A 21513-nucleotide genomic window follows, 5' to 3' on the forward strand; every position below is an offset into this window, starting at 1 on the left:
CAGGGTGCGCACAAATACTCCTCCAGCTTTGGCTTCCCAAAGTGCTGGGATTAGCATGAGCCACTGCAACTGGCCATCCCAATTCCAGAGCTCACATTAAAAATGGTAAGGAAAGACTAACGAATCTGAGGTAAGAGGAAGAAATAAATGCCTTAATCATAAAATACAGGTTTAGAGGCAGAAACAATTGAGAATGTAAACTGCACTAGGGTTTAGAGGTAAAACGGTTTATTTTTTAAGCCATGAGTTTGAAGTGGGTCCAGATCTGATGGTTTTAAACTTTGCTTTAGCCATGTATTTGAACAAGCATGTATAAGATAACTTGTCCAGCTTTCATACTGACAGGAAAGCCAAGAAGTTGGGAGTATTAGAGTACAGTGCTGAACTAAATGGCTGGCTCGCTCATTCTGGCTGCTTGGAGTTTAATGAGAAGTTGACTGAGCTGGCAGTCCTGGTTAGATTTCAGTTGGCAATATATAGCAATCCATTTGACATGAAATTGTCCTCAAAGAGTGAGTTTAGAAGAAGTCATGTGCTTTTTAAGTTGGAGTGGATGAACAACACTGTCAAGAGGGCTAGGAACCGAATCATTGTAACTATCTGCCTTTGAGGGTGCTGGACATTTCAGTGAAGACAGTTAGGAGGGGTCAGGAAAGGAAGTAATGACTGATAATTTCTCCCAGAGAAGAGCCATTTTCTTTGTTTTTTAATGATAAAGGATTTTTAAAAAAATTTTTTGGTGGAGCCATTTTCATATGTGCTGTTGAACCACTTGAGAGGTACCTGGTTTTTTTTTTTTTTTTTTTTTGAGATGAGTTTCTCTCTTGTTGCCTAGGCTAGAGTGCAATGGTGTGTTCTCAGCTCACTGCAACTTCCACCTTCTGAGTTGAAGTGATTCTCCTTCCACAGCCTCCCAGTAGCTGGGATTACAGGCATTCGCCACCACGCCTGGCTAATTTTGTACTTTGAGTAGAGATGCAGTTTCTCCATGTTGGTCAGGCTGGTCTTGAACTCCTGATCTTAGGTGATCCACCCGCCTCGACCTTTCAAAGGGTTGGGATTACAGGGGTGAGCCACCGCACCTGGCCAGAGATGTATTTTTTTTTTAAAGTAGAGATGGGGTTTTGCCACGTTGGCCAGGCTTGTCTTGAACTCCGAGCCTCAAGCAATTCGCCTGCCTCTCAAAGTGCTGACATTAGGTGTGAGCCTCCGCGCAGCCCGAGGTTATCTGTTAAAAGGGCAGAAAATGTTCCTTATGCATTACACGTCCTACTAAATAAGCAAAGTGTTTAGAACGCAGGCCAGCCTTGACTCCAAACCCCCGTTTTCTCTTCCATTACATTTTAACTTTTTTTTTTTTTTTACATTTTAACTTATCCCAATCATAAAGTGACTTTTTTTTTTTTGCCCTCAGTGATTGTCAGCATGTCTTTTTTTTGTTTTTTAGAGCATGTCTTTTCAATTATAAAGCATGCTCATAGTAAAAAACGTGAATTTTACAAACATTGGAAAATAATTTTCTCCTCCAGTCTTTTATAGAGGTAAATTGTTAAGAGATGTATTTTTCTTTTTTTTATGTCAACTCATATGTAGTTGTATGTTCTAAAAGTTAGGCATTTATGGGCTAAGTACGGTGGCTTACTCCTGTAATCCCAGCACTTTGGGAGACTGAAGTGGGTGGATTACGAGGTCAGGAGATCAAGACCATTCTGACTAACACGGTGGAACCCTGTCTCTACTAAAAATACAAAAAAATTAGCTGGGCATAGTTGCGGGTGCCTGTAATTTCATCTACTTGGGAGGCTACTGGGTTTGGAAGAGTGTGGAAGGGATACTACTGAGTTGAATAGTCCAAGGTCAAGAGGGACATTTGTGGATAAGGGAGTATGGGCATATGTCAAGAAAGGGGCTTCTGAAGGGATAGGCAGTGGGAAAGATGGTGTGGATTAAAACTGTTAGATAGCTCTTTTAAAATAGGTTTTCAAATTAGGCTGCCTTGAGGACAATTAGCTCTTTTAAAATGGGTTTTCAAATTAGGCTGCCTTGAGTTCAAATGTTTGTCTTTTGGCTGTGTGCCGAGGGCAAGTCACTTCCTTAGTGTCCTCATTGGAAAAGTTGGGGGATAACAGTATACTTCACAGGGTATTCATGGTGTTTTCTCTGCTCTTTGCTGTACATTGGAATCACTTGGCAAGCTTTAGAAAACCAATAACCTTGGCTGGGCATGGTGGCTCATGCTTGTAATCCCAGCACTTTGGGAGGCTGAGGCAGGTGGATCATTCGAGATCAGGAGTTTGAGACCAGCCTGACCAACATGGTGAAACCCCGCCTCTACTAAAAATAATAAAAAAATTAACCCAGCATGGTGGCATGTGCCTTTAATCCCAGTTACTGGGGAGGCTGAGGCAGGAGAATCCCTTGAACCTGGGAGGTGGAGGTTGCAGTGAGAGGAGGTGGTGCCACTGCACTCCAGTCTGGGTGAGATCGTGCCACTGTATTCTGGCCTGGGCAGTCAAGATTAAAGTCTGTTTCTGATCCCACATAGGTGCAGTTGATCACTTTGATTTAGTCTGTCTTAAGGAAAGAGGATAACTTTATCTGAGGACTGTGATTCCTTTTAAATTGTGGGCTTTTAACCGAAGTCCTGTCTTCACTCCCGCCTTGAGCTAAATAATTACCTCTTGAAGTCACTTGCCATATGGGTTCTAGACTGTGATGCCAAGTAGCCATAAAATGCCATACATCCTGTAGTTCAACAGTAGTGTATAGCCAATCACTAACCAATGTTATTTCTGTAAACCAATGAGAATTCCTGATGAACAACTTTTGTAATCACCCGTCTTTTGATTCATCCTTTTTTCTGGAAAAACTTGAGCCTCTCTCTTGATGGAGTACCCTCCAAGGCAATCTGGAAGTGTGTCTCAGGCTGCAGTCTTTAGCCTTGGCCCAAATTACATTAATTTTGCCTCTGCTTCCTTTAGAAGAAGCTATAATCTTTTTTTTATTTTTTTTTTATTTTTAAGTGACAGGGTCTTGCCATGTTGCCCAGGCTGGCAGGGAACTCCTCCTGCCTCAGCCTCCTTAGTATCTGGGTCTATACCTTGACCTGCTGTTTGCCTTTTAACCCTAATTCCCCCCAGGCATCCCTAGATAGGAAATAAGCCACATTTGTGCCCTCAGCCTAGGACCCTGCTCCCTAATCATACCTGCCCATCCTTGTTTTTGCTCCCTAAGTTAGCTGGGAATGGTGCCCTGGTTCTGTTTCTCTAGAGGCTGTGATGCTAGACTGGAAACTACCAGCATTGCCTGGGCGTGTGCCTTTGTGTCACTGAACAGCCAGATGATACTTGTCACCAGAAAATGCTTTACTTTGCTCCTTTTTTAAACACACTCATTGGCAGTACTGGGGATATCCCCTGAGCAAGGTGTGGGAGAGAAAAAGTAAACAACCAGATAGGAAGGAAACTGAAGTGGAGTTAACAGACGCCAAGCACGTGAATGGTGCTTTTTTCATCAACCTTGTGACATTGGAGTTATCTCCCATTATTCAAGAAGCTCAGAGAGGGAAAGTGGTCTTGACTCTTAGCAGACATGGGCCCTTTTTTTGTAAAATAAAATATTTGGTAATGACCCTTGACAATTCTGAAGTGAAATTCATTTCTATATGGATTATAGATGTAAATGCAAAGCCTTAACAATAATGTAAAAACACAGGAAAACCAGTTTCTAAAATAAATGTTCTAGAGGCCGGATGCTGTGGCTCACACCTGAAATCCTAGCACTTTTGGGAGGCCAAGGTGGGCGGATCACGAGGTCAGGAGGTTGAGACTATCCTGGCTAACATGGTGAAACCCTGTCTCTACTAAAAATACAAAAAATTAGCCGGGCATGGTGGCACATGCCTGTATTGCCAGATACTTGGGAGGCTGAGGCAGAGAATTGCTTGAATGTGAGAGGCAGAGGTTGCAGTGAGCTGAGAGCATGCCTCTGCACTCCAGCCTGGGCAACAGAGCAAGACTCTTGTCTCAAAAATAAAATAAAAAATAAACATTCTGTATGTAAATGTATCGGATATGAGTGTGCTAGAAGATACAAGTCAGGGTTGGGTGTGGTGGCTCCCAGCACTTTGGGAGGCTGAGGCAGGTAGATCATTGAGGTTAGTAGTTTGAGACCAGCCTGGCCAACATGAAACACCATCACTACTAGAAATACAAAAATAAAATCCAGGCGTGGTGGCAGGTAACTAATCCCAGCTACTTGGGAGGCTGAGGCAAGAGAATCGCTTGAACCTGGGAAGGGGAGGTTGCAGTGAACTGAAATTGTGCCACTGCGTTCCAGCTTGGGAGACAGAGTAAGACTCTGTCTCAAAAAAGATCTAAGTGAGATGCTTGAACCCACTTGAAGCCATTCCATGCTTTCATGTGCCTACAGGAAAATTAAGAGTGGAGGCACATGTAGACAACCGCAGTGGAGACTAGAGCCAGAAAGTAATAAAGTTATTTGACTATGAGAGAAAAGCTGACGTGAAGTGGGGGTGACGTGCCAGGACAAATAGACTGCTGAATTGGAGAAAATGAGAAAGTGTGATATTTTCACAAATCAACTGGGCCTTAAAGTCGTTATGTCAAAGTAACTCCTGTTTTAACCTGGGTGGTGTAATGATGTACCTATCTTGGGGTTAATGAGAATTAATACAGGCTACAGGCATTCCTTTTTGTACTTCAAAGATAATTGTGTTCTTCACAAATTGAAGGTTTGTGGCAACCGTGCATCAGTGCTGTTTTCCCAGCAGCACGTGTTCACTTCGTGTCTCTGTCATGTTTTGTTAATTCTTGGACTATTCCAGACTGTTTTTTTGGAGACAGAGTCTCAGTCTGTTGCCCGGGATGGACTGTAGTAATGCAAGCACTGCTCACTGCAACCTCAACCTCCCAGGTTCAATTGATTCTCCCACTTCAGCCTCCTGAGTAGCTAGGACTATGTGTACTAGCTCCATGCCCAGCTGATTTTTTGTATGTATTTTAGAAATGGAGTTTCACCATGTTGCCTTAGCTGGTCTCAAACTCTTGGGCTCAAGCAGTCTGCCCACCCCAGCCTCCCAAAGTGCTGGGATTACAGGTGTGAGCCATGTCTGGCCTCAACCTTTTTCATGATTACTATATTTGTTATGAGGATAAGTAATTTTTTTTTTTTTTTTTTTTGAGATAGAGTCTCTCTGTCGCCCAGGCTGGAGTACAGAGGCACGATCTTGGCTCACTGTAACTTCCACCTCCCGGGTTCAAGCGATTCTCCTGCCTCAGCCTCCTGAGTAGCTAGGACTACAGGCACACGCCACCATGCCCGGCTAATTTTTTGTATTTTTAGTAGAGACGGGGTTTCACCACGTTAGCCAGGATGATCTCGATCTCCTGACCTTGTGATCCGCCCACCTCAGACTCCCAAAGTGTTGGGATTAATAAGTGATCTTTGATGCTATTGTAATTTCTGTGTGTGTGTGGGGGGGGAGGTGGTGGTGCCATGAACCACACCAGTATAAGATGGCCAACTGAATTGATAAATTTGTGTGTTATTACAAAAATTAGCCGGGTGTGGTGGCAGGTGTCTGTAGTCCCAACTACTCAGGAGGCTGAGGCAGGAGAATCGCTTGAACACAGGAGGTGGAGGCTGCAGTGAGCTGAGATCATGCCCACTGCACTCCAGCCTGGGTAACAGAGTGAGACTCTGTCTCAAAAATAAAAAAATAAAGATAAATGTATGTGTTCTGCCTGCCTCACCAGCCAGCCTTTACCCTGTCTATCCCCGGGCCTCCCTGTTCCCTGACAATATTGAATTTAGGCCAATTACTAACCTTACAATGGCCTCTTAAGTGTTTAAATGAAGAGTTGCACATCTTTCTCACTAAATCAAAAGTTAAAAAGGAGTAAGCTTAGTGAGGAAAGCATGCCAGAAGCCTAGATACACCAGAAGTTGGGCCTCTTCTGCCAAACAGCTGAGTTGTGAATGCAAAGGAAAGTTTCTTGAAGAAAATGAAAAGTGCTACTCCAGTGAATACATGAATAAGTGAAACAGCCTTATTGCTGATAAGGTGAAGGTTTTAGTGGTCCGGATAGAAGGTCAAACCAGCCGCAGCATTCCCTTCGGCTAGAGCCTAATCCAGACAAGGCCCTCAGGCTTCAACTCTGTGAAGGTTGAGAGGTGAGGACGCTACAGAAGAAAAGTCCGGAGCTAGCAGAGGTTGGTTCATGAGGTTTAAGGAAAGAAGCCATTTCTGTAACATAAAAAAGTACAAGGTGGGCCCGGTGCGATGGCTCATGCCTGTAATCCCAGCACTTCGGTAGGCCGAGGTGGGTGGATCATGAGGTCGAGAGATTGAGACCATCCTGGCCAACATAGTGAAACCCCGTCTCTACTAAAAATATAAAAATTAGCTGGGCGTGGTGGTGAGCTTCTGTAATCCCAGCTACTCGGGAGGCTGAGGCAGGAGAATTGCTTGAACCCGGGAGGTGGAGGTTGCAGTGAGCCGAAATTGTACCACTGCACTCCAGCCTGGTGTCTGGAGACAGAGCAAGACTGTCAAAAAAAAAAAAAAAAAAAAAGTGCAAGGTGAAGCAGCAAGTGCTGATGTAGATAGAAACTACAATAAGTTATCCAGAAGATCTACCTAAGATAATGGATAAAGGTGACTACACTAACCATTTTCATTGTAGAAAAGAAAAAGCCTTCTATTGGAACACGATGCCATCTGGGACTTTCATAGCTAGAGAGAAGTCAAAACCTGGTTTCAAACCTTCAAAGGACAGTCCTACTCTTGGGTTTTTTTTTTTTTTTTTTTTGGGACAGGGTCTTGCTCTGTGACCCAGGCTGGAGTGCAGTAGCACAAACACAGTTCAACTTCCTGGGCTCAAGCGATTCTCCTGCCTCAGCTTCCCGAGTAGCTAGGACCACAGGCACACGCTACCATGCCCGGCTGATTTGTAAAATTTTTTTGTAGAGATGGGATCTCACCATGTTGCCCAGGAGACCAGTCTGGTGAGACCCTATCTCTACAAATTCCTGAACTCCTGGGCTCCTGCCTTGGGCTCCCAAAGTGCTGGGATTGCAGGCGTGAGCTTCCATGCCCTGCCCTGGCTTACTCTTGTTATGAGGTAAGGCATCTGGTGGAAGCCAGTGCTCATTTATCATTCCGAAATTCCCAAGACACTTTGTGCTAAATTTACTCTGCCTGTGCCCTATTAATGGAACGAAGCCTGGATGACAGCCCATCTGTTTTATAGCATGGTTTACTGAATTTTCTTTTTTTCAGACGGACTCTCACTCTGTCACCCAGGCTGGAGTGCAGTGGTGCGATCTGGGTTCACTGCAACCTCCACCTACTGGGTTCAAACGATTCTCCTGCCTCAGCCTCCCAAGTAGCTGGGATTACACGTGTCCACCACCATGTCCGACTAATTTTTTGTCTTTTTAGTAGGGACAAGGTTTCACCATGTTGGCCAGGTTGGTCTTGAACTCCTGACCTCAAGTGATCGGTCTGCCTCAGCCTCCCAAAGTGCTAGGATTACAGGCGTGAGCCATCGTGCCCAGGCAGGTTTACTGAATATTTTAAGCCTACTATTGAGACCTGCTCAAAAAAGATTTCTTTTGAAATATTACTGCTCATTGACAACATACCTGGTTATCCAAGAGCTCTGCTGGAGATGTACAAGGAGATTAATGGTTTTGTATCTGCAAACACAACATCCACTCTGCAGCCTACGGATCAAGGAGTCATTTCAGCTTTCACATCTTACTAAGAAGTACATTTCATAAGGCTATACTGCTATAGATAGTCATTACTCTGATGTATCTGGGCAAAGTAAATTGAACATCTTCTGGAAAGGATTCTAGATGTCATTAACAACACTTGCAATTCATGTGAGGTGGTCAAAATATCTTTTTTTTTTGAGATGGAGTTTCGCTCGTTACCCAGGCTGGAATGCAATGGCACGATCTCGGCTCACCGCAACCCTCGCCTCCTGGGTTCAGGCCATTCTCCTGCCTCAGCCTCCTGAGTAGCTGGGATTACAGGCATGCGCCACCATGCCCAGCTAATTTTTGTATTTTTAGTAGAGACGGGCTTTCACCATGTTGACCAGGATGGTCTCAATCTCTTGACCTCATGATCCACCAATCTCGGCCTCCCAAAGTGCTGGGATTACAGGCTTGAGCCACTGCGCCCGGCCCAAAATATCAATATTAGCAGTTTGGAAGAAGTTGATTCCAACCACATGGATGACTGACGGGTTTGAGACTTCAGTGGAGGAAGTAGTGACAGATGTTGTGGAAAAAATAGGAGAACTAAAAACGGAGCCTGGAGATGTGGCAGAATTGCTGTAATCTCATGATAAAACTTGAATGGATGAAGACTTGTTTCTAATGGATGAGCAAACAGTGGTTTCTTGAGATGGAATCTATCAAGGTGCTGCGCACATTGTTGAAATGACAAAAAAGATTTAGAATATTGGATAAACTTAGTTGAAAAAGCAATGGCAGAGTTTCAGAGGATTGACTACAACGCTGAAAGAAGTTCTGTGGCTAAAATGCTGTATCTTACAGCATCAGCTGCTACAGAGACATCTTGTGAAGAGTCAGTTAATGTGGCTAACCTCATTATTGTCGTATTTTAAGAAATTGCCACAGCCACCCCAGCCTTCAGCAACCACATTCCTGATGAGTTAGCAGTCATCACACTGAGGCAAGACCCTTCACCAGCAAGGTTATGACTGGCTGAATGCTTATATGATTGATTGTAAGCATTCCTTCTGCCTCAGCCTCCTGAATAGCTGGGACTACAGGTCCACACAACCATGCCCCGCTAATTTCTTTTTTCTTTTTTAAGACAAGAGTCTCATTCTATCACCCATTGGAGGGATCTCAGCTCACTGCAATGTCTGCCTCCCAGATTCAAGTGATTCTCCTGCCTTAGGCTCCCGAGTAGCTGGGATTATAGGCATCCACCACCATGCCCTGCTAATGTTTGTATTTTTAGTGAAAATGGGGTTTCACCATGTTTCCAGGCTGGTCTCGAACTCCTGACCTCAGGTGATCCACCCACCTTTGCCTCCCAAAGTGCTGGAATTACAGGTATGAGCCACTGCGCCTGGCCTGTATTTTAGTTTAGCGATGAGGTCTTACCATGTTGCCCAAGCTGGTCTCAGACTCTTGGGCTCAAACCATTCACCTGTTTTGGCCTCTCAAAGTGCTGGAATTACACGCATGAGCCAACACGCCCAGCCTCTGAACATTTATAAATACATAATGCTTTTGCACACTTAACGGTACAGTGTAAAGGTAACTTTAAGAAAAAATTTTTTTTTCTTTTTTAGAGATAGGGTTTAACCATGTTGTTCAGGCTGATCTTGAACTCCTGACTTTATGATCCATCTGCCTCGGCCTCCCAAAGGGCTGGGATTACAGGTGTGAGCCACTGTGCCCGGCCATAAACATAACTTTTATACACACTGGAAAACAAACTGTGTGACTTGCTTAATTGAAGTGGTCTGGAACTGAACAGGTAATATATCTGAGGTATGTCTGTATGTGAAATGTACACATATGTTTCTGGCACTAAGTTCCCCAGCTTTTGGAAAATTTAAAGCACTTTTTATATTTTATACCTGAAATGTCCTGTGGGCATGGGCAATTCTTTGTGTGCCAGACATTTAGTATCTCTGTCCTCTTCACCCTACAGCCAGTTAAGTTCCCTGACTAGTGTGACAATCATTAAAAAAAAAAAAAATAGGCTGGGCGCACTGGCTCATGCCTGTAATCCTAGCACTTTCAGAGCGGAGGTGGGAGGGTTGCTTGAGCTCAGGAGTCAGCCAGGGCAACATAGTAAGACCTTGTCTCTACTAGAAATAAAAAATCAGACAGGTGTGGTAGCATGTGCCTGTTGTCCCAGCTACTCTGGAGGCTGAGGTGGGAGGATCGCTTGAGTCTGGGAAATTGAGATTGCAGTAAGCCATGATTGCACCACTGCACTCCAGCCTGCAGAGCAGCAACCTGTCTCAAACAAAAAGAAAAAAAAAAAAGGCTCCACCATCCACTAGGAGGCAGTACTACCCCACTGAGAATGGGCCAGACCGTTTTTTTGTTTTTTTTTTAGAGGGAGTCTTGCTTTCGCTCTGTCCCCAGGCTGGAGTGCAGTGGCCTGATCTTGGCTCACTGTACCCTGCAACCTCCATCTCCCAGGAGGTGATTCTCCTACCTCAGCCTCCCACGTAGCTGAGACTACAGGTGTTTACCACCACACCCAGCTTATTTTTGTATTTTTAGTAGAGATCGGGTTTCACCGTGTCGGCTAGGATGGTTTCTGAATCCCCTGATCTCATGATCCGCCCGCCTCGGCCTTCCAAACTGGCCGAAAATGGGCCTGACTTTTTGTCTGAGGTTGCACATCTCTTCAGGGAATTGAGTCTGCATTGACTTTCCCGCCAAGACAGTAATAATACATTAACAAAGAGAATCATGACAGTAATTATCAATCCTTGAGCTTAATATGTCAGCATTTTGCTAAGCATTTTACATATACATACCAACCACTCACTTAAACCTAAGCACCTGAGGGAGACTCTTACCCTATTTTGAAACCAAGGCTTAGGTCCAAGACCCATGTTAAGTGCTTTGTGAGGAAAGAGTTTTACTGAAGTGCTGATAGAATGGGATTTGGATAGGAAGTTGGATATATGAAGAAAGGAGCCAAGTGCATAAAAACACATAGGCAGGAAACGAAAAGGTTCCATGTCGACAGATTTAAAGCCTTATGAATTTGTTCAGAGTTTTAGAATGGTAGGTAGACTAGTAGAATGTCAGCACTACAGGGACCTTAGAGATCATCAGGGATGGTGATTTTCTTTTTTTCGAGACTGAGTCTCACTTTATCACTCAGACTGGAGCACAGCGATGTGATCTTGGCTCACTGCAACCTCCACCTTCTGGGTTCAAGCAATTCTTATGCCTCAGCCTCCTGAATAACTGGGATTATAGGCACCCACCACCGTGCCTGGCTAATTTTTATGGTTTTTTTTTTTTTTTTTTTTTTCAGTACAGGTGGCGTTTCTCCATGTTGGCCAGGCTGGTCTGGAACTCCTGACCTCAGGTGATCCGCCTGCCTTGGCCTCCCAAAGTGCTGGGATTGTAGGCGTGAGTCATCATGCCTGGCCAGGAATGGTGATTTTCAAACTTTAAATGTAGTTAAACTTTTTGGAATGAAATCTTATATAGAATACATGAAACTGCTAAAAATGGTATAGCTATAAAAAGTATAAGTTCTAATAGATAGTATTGGCTTATAAAGACAGGAAAAATCCAATTTCCTTCTGTTATTTTGGTTGTACAGAGAAGTGCAAATGGCAACATTTTTTAACACTTTATTTTGCAATGCCTAAGGTGACAGGATAGGAAAATCCACCCCCCAAACAACCTAGAAGCACAAACAACAGAAGATCACCCCATGTTCACAGGCATTCGGTTGAATGGGTTTTATGTGGGGAAAAAAAAGGAAAACTTAAAAATTGTTAGATATGTGTATATTTTTAACTCGACCAAGTGCCTGTGAACCCTCTGCAGTCACAGTGGGAGAAGTCATTATGCTGCCCACAGCTTCATGCTACAGATGAAGAGCCTGGGGCCCAGGGCGGGGGAGGGAGTGGCTGAGACTCAGGAAGACTAGGGGGGCCATCTCCAGACGCTCGGCCTCCTGCCACTCCATCCAGTGCTCTTTCTGAGTGACCAGTCATGACATGTGGTATGGCAGTGTGCTGGAGCCTGGCGGTTCAACCCCTCACCCTGAGAGGGCTCTGGCCACTTGCCCATCTCCCTGGCAGATAAAGCCTCAGACAGATGGCAAACAGAACTTGGCTCCAGGAATCAATTCAGGTCTGATTCACCAGCGGTTTGTGCCTGAAGCAGTCCTGCAGGCTGTCTCCTGATCCCCTGTTCTGTCACTCACCACCCTCACTGTGGCCGGATTGGGACTCTTGAGCAACAGACAGATACCTGTGATCTTGAGAACTGGACTGGCTTTGTTGAGGGGTTTCCAGGCCGCGGCAGGACTTGTCTGCTCCATTCCTCTGGGCGGCTCAGAGTATTACCCCATCAGCTGCAGTTTCAGTATCAGGGTGGGGCAGTGGTGTGGGGTGGGGCACCGTGTTAGTAGGACTAGCCCTGTTGGCTGCAGACACATTGGCAACAGGTGGCGGCTCTGGCACAGAACAGGTGGACTACACACCTCCAGGATAAAATGCCATTTATTGACATTTGCCTTTTGAAAGAAGCAATCTACTTACAAATGGCAGGACCCCTTTTTTTTTTCTTGTTTGAGAAAAGCATTTGTTTTTTTTTTTGAGACAGAGTCTTGCTCTGTCACCCAGGCTTCAGTGCAGTGGTGCGATATCGGCTCATTGCAACCTCCGCCTCCCGGGTTCCAGCAATTCTCCTGTCTCAGCCACCCAAGCAGCTAAGACTATAGGCGCCCGCCACCATGCCCAGCTGATTTTTTGTATTTTTAATAGAGACAGGGTTTTACCATATTGGCCAGGTTGGTCTCGAACTCCTGACCTCATGATCCACCCGCCTTGGCCTCCCAAAGTGCTGGGATTACAGGTGTGAGCCACCACACCTGGCCAAGAAAAGCATTTTATTAAATCCATATTTGGAGATTTTTTTTAGCACAGTATGATTAGTATTTTTGTTTAGAGGATGAATGTTGCTACTGAATAGAAGGAGAATATGACATGCAAACCATGCTTTTATGTAGAAACATGTGTTTTTGTTTTTGTCTTTTTTTGAGACAGGCTCTGTCACCCAGGCTGGGGTGCAGTGGCACAATCTCGGCTCACTACAACCTCTGCCTCCTGGGTTCAAGTGATTCTCTTGCCTCAATCTCTCGTAGCTGGGGCAACAGGCATGCACTACCACGCCTGACTAATTTTTGTATTTTTAGTAGAGATGGGGTTTCAACATGTTGCCCAGGCTGGTCTCGAACTCCTGACCTCAAATGATCCACCCACCTCAGCCTCCCAAAGTGCTGAGATTACAGTGATGAGCCACAGCACCTGGCGGCAGAAACATGTTTTGAAAGTACATGTTTCTGTACTGGACACAATGCTGCTATTTGATAATAAATATTTTTGATCTTAAAAGAGCCCAGAGCAGGTCCCCCGGGAGCAGGTTCCTGGCTTCACCAGTGGGGAAGGCTTTTCTCAGAGGCTCTGAGGTAGTGTCTCAGGAGAGGGAGGAGGCTCTGCTTTCTCGTAGTTGCAGTGCTGACCTTGCTGCCACTGCCACACATCTGTACGCCCCTTCCTGGTGCATTGCCATCACCGTGGGCTCTTGTAAGAGTGCTTGACTCCTTCTGGAACCTCAGTCTCCCCAGCTGTGAAGTGGGAGCCATAGTGCCTCCCCTTCAGGCTTGTTGGGACAAAGAGATGAGGTCACATAGGTGAAGCATCAACAACTTTGCCTGGCAGAGGAGGCCCTGAAAGTTGCCAGACTCAGCGTTTTCCTTCACATCATCAGCTCTGCTCCACCCCATTTAATTACTCACCTTTATAATAATTCAAAGGTAACCCATGACCATGGTAGAACAATTAAAGCACACCTATAAACAAAAAAGGAAAAAAGTGACCCAAGAGCTTCTGGTTTTTCTAGCCTGTGTTCTTTATTCTGGGTGCTTGGTATGGGATGTTTCCTGATTTATGTTTCGAGGGTGTTGTAGAGATGATAATCATGGTCCCACTTTACAAACAAGACAACTGAATTCCAGAAAGAGGAAGTGCCTTCCCAAGTCATGCATATAAGGTTGAACTGGGTTGAAATCCACAGCTCGAGTCCAAGCCCAGCAGCAGAATATCAGGACCGCAGAGGCGTTGTACACAGGTGGGTCACAGATACCTGCCCCCAAAAAGCCTGTGATGCGATATTCCCCTTGAAGTACTTAAACATTCCCCACTGAAGACATCCTGCTTTGTGGCTTGCCCCATCCTGAAGTCCTGGGAGTGGACAGTTTGTGAATAAACCACCTGACTAGCTGGGGGCTATCGGCCCCTTAATTTTGCTCCCCCAGGGACATTGAGTTTGCACTGTCTGTGGGTTTGCCAGCATGTAAGTGCTATCATTCTGGGTTTTCCCTTCAAATTTTTATTTTTTTTTGGAGACTAGGTCTTGCTTTGTCACCCAGGCTGGAGTGCAGTGGTGCGATCTTGGCTCACTGCAACCTCTACCTCCCAGGTTCAAGCGATTCTCCTGCCTCAGCTTCACAATTAGCTGAGATTACAGGTGCTTACCATCACACCCGGCTAAGTTTTGTATTTTTATTAGAGTCACTGTTCCACTATGTTGCTAAGGCTGGTCTTGAACTGGCCTCAGATGATATGCCCGCTTCGACCTCCCAAAGTGTTGATTACAGGCCCGGCCTCCCCTCACTTTAAAGGGTGCTCCTTACTCTGTTTTTGTTTTCTTCTGGTCATTCCTGTGGCAACTGTCTTGGGGTTCCCAGAAGATGTTTCAGTTTTTTCCTAAAAGAAGTAAGCTTGCACATTTCAATGGCTAAAGTATACTTCCATGTTGAAATTATGCATTGAAAACAGATGAAGTCAGCCTGGCAACGTGGCAAAACCGCATCTCTACAAAAAATACAAAAATTAAGGCCGGTGCTGTGGCTCACATCTGTAATCCCAGCACTTTGGGAGGCCAAGGTGGGCAGATCACTTGAGGCCCGACATTCGAGACCAGCCTGGCCAACATGGCAAAATCCTGTCTCTACTGAAAATACAAAAATTAGCTGGGCATGGCCAGGCATGGTGGTTTATGCCTGTAATCCCAGCACTTTGAGAGATCAAGGCAGGTGGATCACGAGATCAAGGGTTCAAGACCAGCCTGACCAATATGGTGAAACCTCATCTCTACTAAAAATACAAAAACTAGCCGGACATGGTAGCACACACCTGTAATCCCAGCTACTGGGGAGGCTGAGGCAGGAGAATTGCTTGAACCCGGGAAGCAGAGGTTGCAGTGAGCTGAGATCACACTGCTGCACTCCAGTCTGGGTGACAGACTAAGACTCTGTCTCAAAAAATATTAGCCAGGCGTGGTGGTGCATGCTTGTAACCCCAGCTGCTTGGAAGGCTGAGGCATGAGAATCACTTGAGCCTGGAAAGTGATGGCTGCAGTGAGCTGTGATGGCACCACCGTACTCCAGCCTGAGTGACAGAGCAAGACCCTGTCTCCAAAAAACAAACAAACAAAAGGATGAAGTCACATAGATTTTGGGCAAATTGTTTCCCAAAATCTGTTAGCATAATTCTACAGAATGCCAAGATGAAGACATCAGTTAGTAAACCCTAATTGATGTTTGTAAGTGATCACTTGTGCTGTGACCCCAATAGGGGCCTGCCCATGGGGAAGGTGGCATACCCAACCATTTCCTATGCCAACATGGCGTTCATATCTCCTGGTAGCCCCAAGGCGAGGGTCAGGTAAAGGAAGTTGGGATCATCATTACTCAGTTTCCCATCTGTAGAAAGGGGGTATTTGGGCAAAAGGTGCCCGTAACTCACAGGATGATCTGTCTCCTCTTCATGCTGCACCCTGCAGTTCGGGGAGCAATCACTGAGCCTCAGCCACTGCTTTAGGCGGCGGGGGTGGGGGTGGTCCTTCATAAGGAGATAAGTTTGCCACACTGGGACCAAATGGCTCTCAAGGTCTTTTCCAGAACCCATATTCTAGGATTCGGTGACTCCAGCAAAGGAATAAGGCCACACTGTGAGGAGGGTAGGTCCAGAAAATGATCTTCCTGGAGGGGAGAGGAAAATATTCCCTGCATACAGTGGATGATGGTTCAACTGAGGGGGCACCAGTCTGTACAACAAGCAGGGATTGTTCTGCAGGAGTCAGGCAAATGTCAGTATTTGATCAAGAGACTGGAATATTCTCCCCAAACCTACTTGATCCTAACAGAAAAGTTCCTATCCCCATTGTGCAGAAGGGGAATCTGAAGCTTAGAGATAGAAAATGAGACCCCAGGGTGAGGTAATGGGTGGCTAGGACTAGAACCCAAGGGCTCCTGCTTTTCTAGCACGCATCTACCATGCGTGTACTACCAACAGGCCTGGTGCTAGGAATCACATCGCTTTAGAGGCTGCTTGGTGAACATGGGCACCCACAAAAGCCCTGGAGAAGGCAGGTTCTTTCTCAGAAATGGCCAGTGAGTGTCAAGGTCACAATGTGGGAAAAGGACCAAGGAGGACTGAAGGCCACCTGGGGCCAGGAATCACCTCCAGCAGCCTGTGGTTACCGCTCCTCATAACGATCAGCACAAGGAAGTTTCTGTACAACACCTCTAGGGAGCACATGGGGAGTCCTATGGCTGTCCTGGGGTCTGAAGATCTAGATTTGGCTTCTGGCAGTATCACGATGCAAGCCTGGGCAAGTTACCTTGTTCCCCAGGCCTTGGTCTCTTCATCTGTAGAATGGAACTAATTATACTACCTCATAGGGCTATTATAAGGCCTAATAATAATAATTATTTAAAAAAAGTATCCAAATCCAATATTCACGGAGCACTTGTAGTGCCAGGTGTTCTTCACTTGTTTTAACCCATTGGATCTTCACAACCAATTTTAGAGAGTAGGTGCTGTTACTATCCCCATTTTAGGAAACAGAGAAGTCTGTTCCAGCCACAAGGAAGTGACTTCATCCATCATCAAGAAGTTTATTCCAGCCCACATGGGTGGCTTTGAGGAGTTCAAGACTTTAGTGGAAGAAGTAATAACAGATGTGGTGGAAATAGCAAGAGAACTAAAAATGGAGGCTGGAGATGTGTCAGAGGTTGCACAGTCATCTGCTGCCACGCTTACTTCACCACTTCACCAACGTTTAGCCAAATGCACTATTAGGATATCAGGAAACCATGGATATAGGCCAACAATCCTATGATTGTATGATGACTGTAGGCTTGATCATCATAAGTGTCCTGCCATTTGCTGGTCCAGTTGGCACACCCACCCATCTCCCATGCCAGGGGGTGTGCCTGTGAAACAGCAGTCAGCTCTTCTGGTGGCCCTGAGGGTCAGGGTGAAGGAAGAGAAGGTCTTCATTTAGTCACTTGCCCCTCTGTAGGAGGAGGGCAGCAGGATACAGACCTCGTAGCAGCCTGCTTGGCTACTGGAACCTTCCTGGGAAGTGTGGTTAACTTCTGGGAGCAGAGCCTGCAGTTCTGGGCTTCCGTCACAAGGGGGCAGCATGAGGAAGAAAACAGATTCTCAATTCCCGGCCTCGGACCCGTCAGGTTTGCTGGCAGAGGCGGAAAGCAGGATGAGGGCGGAAAGCAGGATGAGGTCGGGAAGCAGGATGAGGTAGGGAGCGTGTGGTGGTTGTTGAGGGAAGCAACCACCGTCTTGCAAGAGTGGCTTATTAAACATGAAATGAAGCAAACACCTAGTAGCTCCATTGGATTGGGAAGAATGGCAAAGAGAGACGGGCGTCATTTTCTAGGAAGTAATCTTCACACCTGTTGGTCCTCTCCCATTGAATGTCCTCACCCAATCACCAACTCAGAGATGAGTGACTGTGTGTGCACACGCGTATGCATGTGTGAAGGTATGAGTGCGAATGTGTCTATATGTGAACGTGTATGTAATCGTATGTGTGTGACTGTGTGACTGGCAGTGGGGGGTGCTGGTTGGAGTGTGGTGTGATGTGAGTGTGCTCTCGTGGCTGTGGGTATGACTGTAGGGGGAAGCGGAAGGGAAGAAGCAGCAGGCTCAGGTGTCGCTAGAGAGGCTGGGAGGAAACAATAAACCCGGGCAATTTCCTCCTCATCAGTGAGCCCTCCTGGGGCAACAGGGGCAGAGCTCAAAGTTCACAGAGATAGCACTTGGGAGGCATGAGGCAAGGCGGAGGTACTGCGAGGAGGGGCAGAGGGTCTGACACATGAGGGGCTCTAATGGAAAAGGAAGGCCCCACACTGAATTCCCCTTAGCCCCAGACCCTGAGTCCAGAAGCGCTGGCTTCCAACCATACCAACCATTTCCAAGGGGTGCTGGCAGAAGTTAACCTCTCTGAGCCTCAGTTTTCCCACCTGTAAAATGGCAGAAGTAACCAAGCTTACCTTCCTGGCAGTGTGTGAGGATGAAAAGAGCTATGGGCCAGGCCCGGTGTCTCACACCGGTCATCCCAGCACTTTGGGAGGCCAAGGTGGGCAGATCACGAGGTCAGGAGATTGAGACCATCCTGGCTTACACGGTGAAACCCTGTCTCTACTAAAAATACAAAAAATTAGCTGGATGTGGTGGTGGGTGCCTGCAGTTCCAGCTCCTTGTGAGGCTGAGTCGGGAGAATTGCTTGAACCCTGGAGGCGGAGGTTGCAGTGAGCTGAGATCATGCCACTGCACTCCAGCCTTGGTGACAGAGCAAGACTCTGTCAAAAAAAAAAAAAAAAGAAAGAAATCTATGTCTGTGGTGGGTATGGAGGAGACATTCTAGGCAATGAGGCCTGGGGAGAACCTGGTCCATGGCCTCCACTCAGCAAGGTCAGTCTCCTCAGCAAGGTCAGTCTCCTGTCCTCTGCACCCCTAGCCTTCCAGAGAGGCCCTTCCCAGTGGCGGAATGGGCTTTCTCGAGAAGGGTGAGTATCCATCCCATCCCTGGGTGGAAGCAGGGGTGGCAGGGGGCAAGCCTGCCTGGAGGGAACTGTCAGGCTGATTCCCAAAATCCAGCTCCAGCTTCCAGCACCTCGCCCTCCAGGCAGTCTAGAGTATTGACTCAAGCATTCTTGGCTCAGATTTTGCTCTTGTTTTCTCTTTTATTTATATCAAGAACTGGGTGGAGAGCTTTTGGTGTCATTGGGGATTGCTTTGAAACTCCTTTCTGCCTCACATTGGGAGCTGGCTTGAGTCAACTGGTCTCCATGGAATTTCTTTTTTTAGTGCATAAACAGCTGAGTTTTAGGCAGCTGTTGTCCCGTCCAGGGTGGAAAGCAGCCTGTTGATGTGGAACTGCCTGGCTCAGATTTCTTGGGCAAACAGATGCCGTGTCTCTCAACTCACCAATTAGGAAGCCCAGAAAATGTAGCTTGGAGACCACATGTCTGGTTATGTCTAGTAATTCAGATGGCTTCACCTGGGAAGCCCTTTCTGAACGTCAAAACCACCAGATAAAGGACAGATATGTATAGTAGCTAGGGTGCTCCACTTCTTGGGGGCCACCCCCAGAGGTGGTGAGGACTAAGTGCCAGGAAGACAGGAAACTCTGTTTTGGAGCCAAAGCATAAAAAAACCTCAGCCTCAAACCACTGAGCATTTGTTTTGTGCAGGTTCTGAGCCCAGGGAGGGCTTCTGAGGAGAGAGGCAGCTGGAGCTGATAGGAGTTATGTGAGATGGGGCAAGGGCCCTTTAAGAGGTGGGAGAGGCAGCAATGTATAAGGCGCGTCATGGGAAAGAGTTTGGCTGGAGCAGAGTTTACAGAATAGAAAAATTCAACACTGTTAATTGAGCCTCTACTACATGCTCGACAAAGTTCTACTCACCGAGATAGGTTTGGTGTAGAAAACAAAATCCATCTGGGCATGGTGGCTCACACCTATAATCCCAGCACTTTGGGAGGCTGAGGCAGGTGGATCACAAGGTCAAGAGATCGAGACCATCCTGGTCAACAAGGTGAAACCCCATCTCTACTAAAAATACAAAAATTAGCTGGACATGGTGGCATGCGCCTGTAGTCCCAGCTACTCGGGAGGCTGAGGCAGGAGAATTGCTTGAACCCAGAAGGCGGAGGTTGCGGTGAGCGGAGATTGTGCCATTGCACTCCAGTCTGGGTAACAACAGCGAAACTCCGTCTCAAAAAAAAAAAAAAAGAAAACAAAATCCATCCTTTATGGAATTTGAATGACTAACAACAATATAAATTAATAAAATGAACAATTATTGAGAGCTCAAAACATGCCAGGCACTATTTAAGTATTTATTTATTCACTGAATCCTCAAAGCACCCACATGAACTAGTAGCATTATTATTCCCATTTCATGGATGAGGAAGTAAATTCATTGCATTGCATGGTGGAGGCAGAATTCAAACTCAGAGCCCACGCTGTGACCATGACGCTCCCCTACTCCACGACCCTCAATTAAGAAAGTGGACAAAGGTTCGGCTGGCCAGGGAACAAGGGCAGGTCTGGAGAGTGGTGAACTCTGGGCAGTGGGAGTGGGGAGCTGCTGGTTTTGGAAGAGGAATCTGGAAATGTGTGGAGTTGATGGGAGGACAGGTAGCTGGAGGGATGTGAGGCCTCACTTATGAGCAGAAAAAGAGGGAAGACAGAGAAGAATCAGTAGACAGGGCTTGGAACATTTCTCAGGCCATACCTTAACTGGAATTAGTGAACTTGGCAGAAATCATTTCCTCCCTGGTCAAAGAGTACTGGTCACCAGTTCACTGTGGGTTGTGCTTTTTATTGTTATTCATTGCAATTCATGAGGCGTGAGAGGACCTTTCTGGGACTCCCAGGCTCAGCCGGAAGAAGTGATGATGCTTTGTCTGATGTTCAGCCTCACGCCTTCTCTCCAGAGTACCCTCAGCCAATCCCCAATCTTGGTGTTTAGGTGAGTCACACGCCCACCCCCATTCCCCCGCTCTAACACACCCCCCCGTCCCTTCTTCCCTTCTCTGCATGGCAGGGCCCTTCACATTTTTTTTTTTTTGAGACGGAGTTTCGCTGTTGTTACCCAGACTGGAGTGCAATGGCACAATCTCGGCTCACCGCAACCTCCGCCTACTGGGTTCAAGCAATTCTCCTGCCTCAGCCTCCCGAGTAGTGGGATTACAGGTGCCTACCACCACACCTGGCTAATTTTTGTATTTTTGGTAGAGACGGGGTTTCACCATGTTGGCCAGGCTGGTCTTGAACTCCTGACCTCAAGTGATCTACCTCCTTTGGCCTCCGAAAATGTTGGGATTATGGGCATGAGCCACTGTGCCAGGCCCACATTTCTTTTTGAGAAATCCTGACACCAGTCCCTTGGTGGCCAGTCTGCAGACCCCTTGCATGGCCGGAGCCACACTTTTACACAGGTGACACCACTGCTTTTGTCTCCCTGCCTGCCCATCACTGCCACAACTGATCCGGACTCCCACAAGCACAAGCCAGACCCCTGTTCCAGCCCCTTCCAGTTTTCCTCCATGTTTCCCAAATGGATATAGGATCTCACTGTGGCTTAGGTAAGAGGAGCCAACTTTGCTTTTTGGCTGCTGTCAGTTCAGCCTCTTAGAGTGCCCCTCCCCACACTTGTGCATGTACCATTGGCCACATAGTTTTGCCAAGCCTCCTTCTCACTGTGCACTGTCTTGGGGAAAGGCTTGTCTCCTGGAAGCCCAGAAGGTCCTGGACCCTCAGGCATCATGTGACCCTACCCACCAGGGTCCATTCTTCCCCAGAGTACCCCCTGCCCTACCCTCTCCCTCCTACCCTAGCTCTGCTCTGACCCT

The 21513-nt window shown here is 46.6% G+C and overlaps 1 long non-coding RNA gene across 1 annotated transcript; it reads right to left on the bottom strand.

The window, feature by feature from the left end:
* Positions 1-512: 512 nt before the first annotated feature.
* LOC144582136 (uncharacterized) lies at positions 513-7750 on the bottom strand. The gene is made up of 2 exons (XR_013534196.1): positions 7669-7750; positions 513-1228 (listed from the first exon to the last, which is right to left on the bottom strand). It is a non-coding gene; the product is annotated as an uncharacterized LOC144582136 (long non-coding RNA).
* Positions 7751-21513: the final 13763 nt, after the last annotated feature.

This window comes from Callithrix jacchus, chromosome 4 (assembly GCF_049354715.1).
Source record: "Callithrix jacchus isolate 240 chromosome 4, calJac240_pri, whole genome shotgun sequence".
Taxonomy (NCBI): Eukaryota; Metazoa; Chordata; class Mammalia; order Primates; family Cebidae; genus Callithrix; species Callithrix jacchus.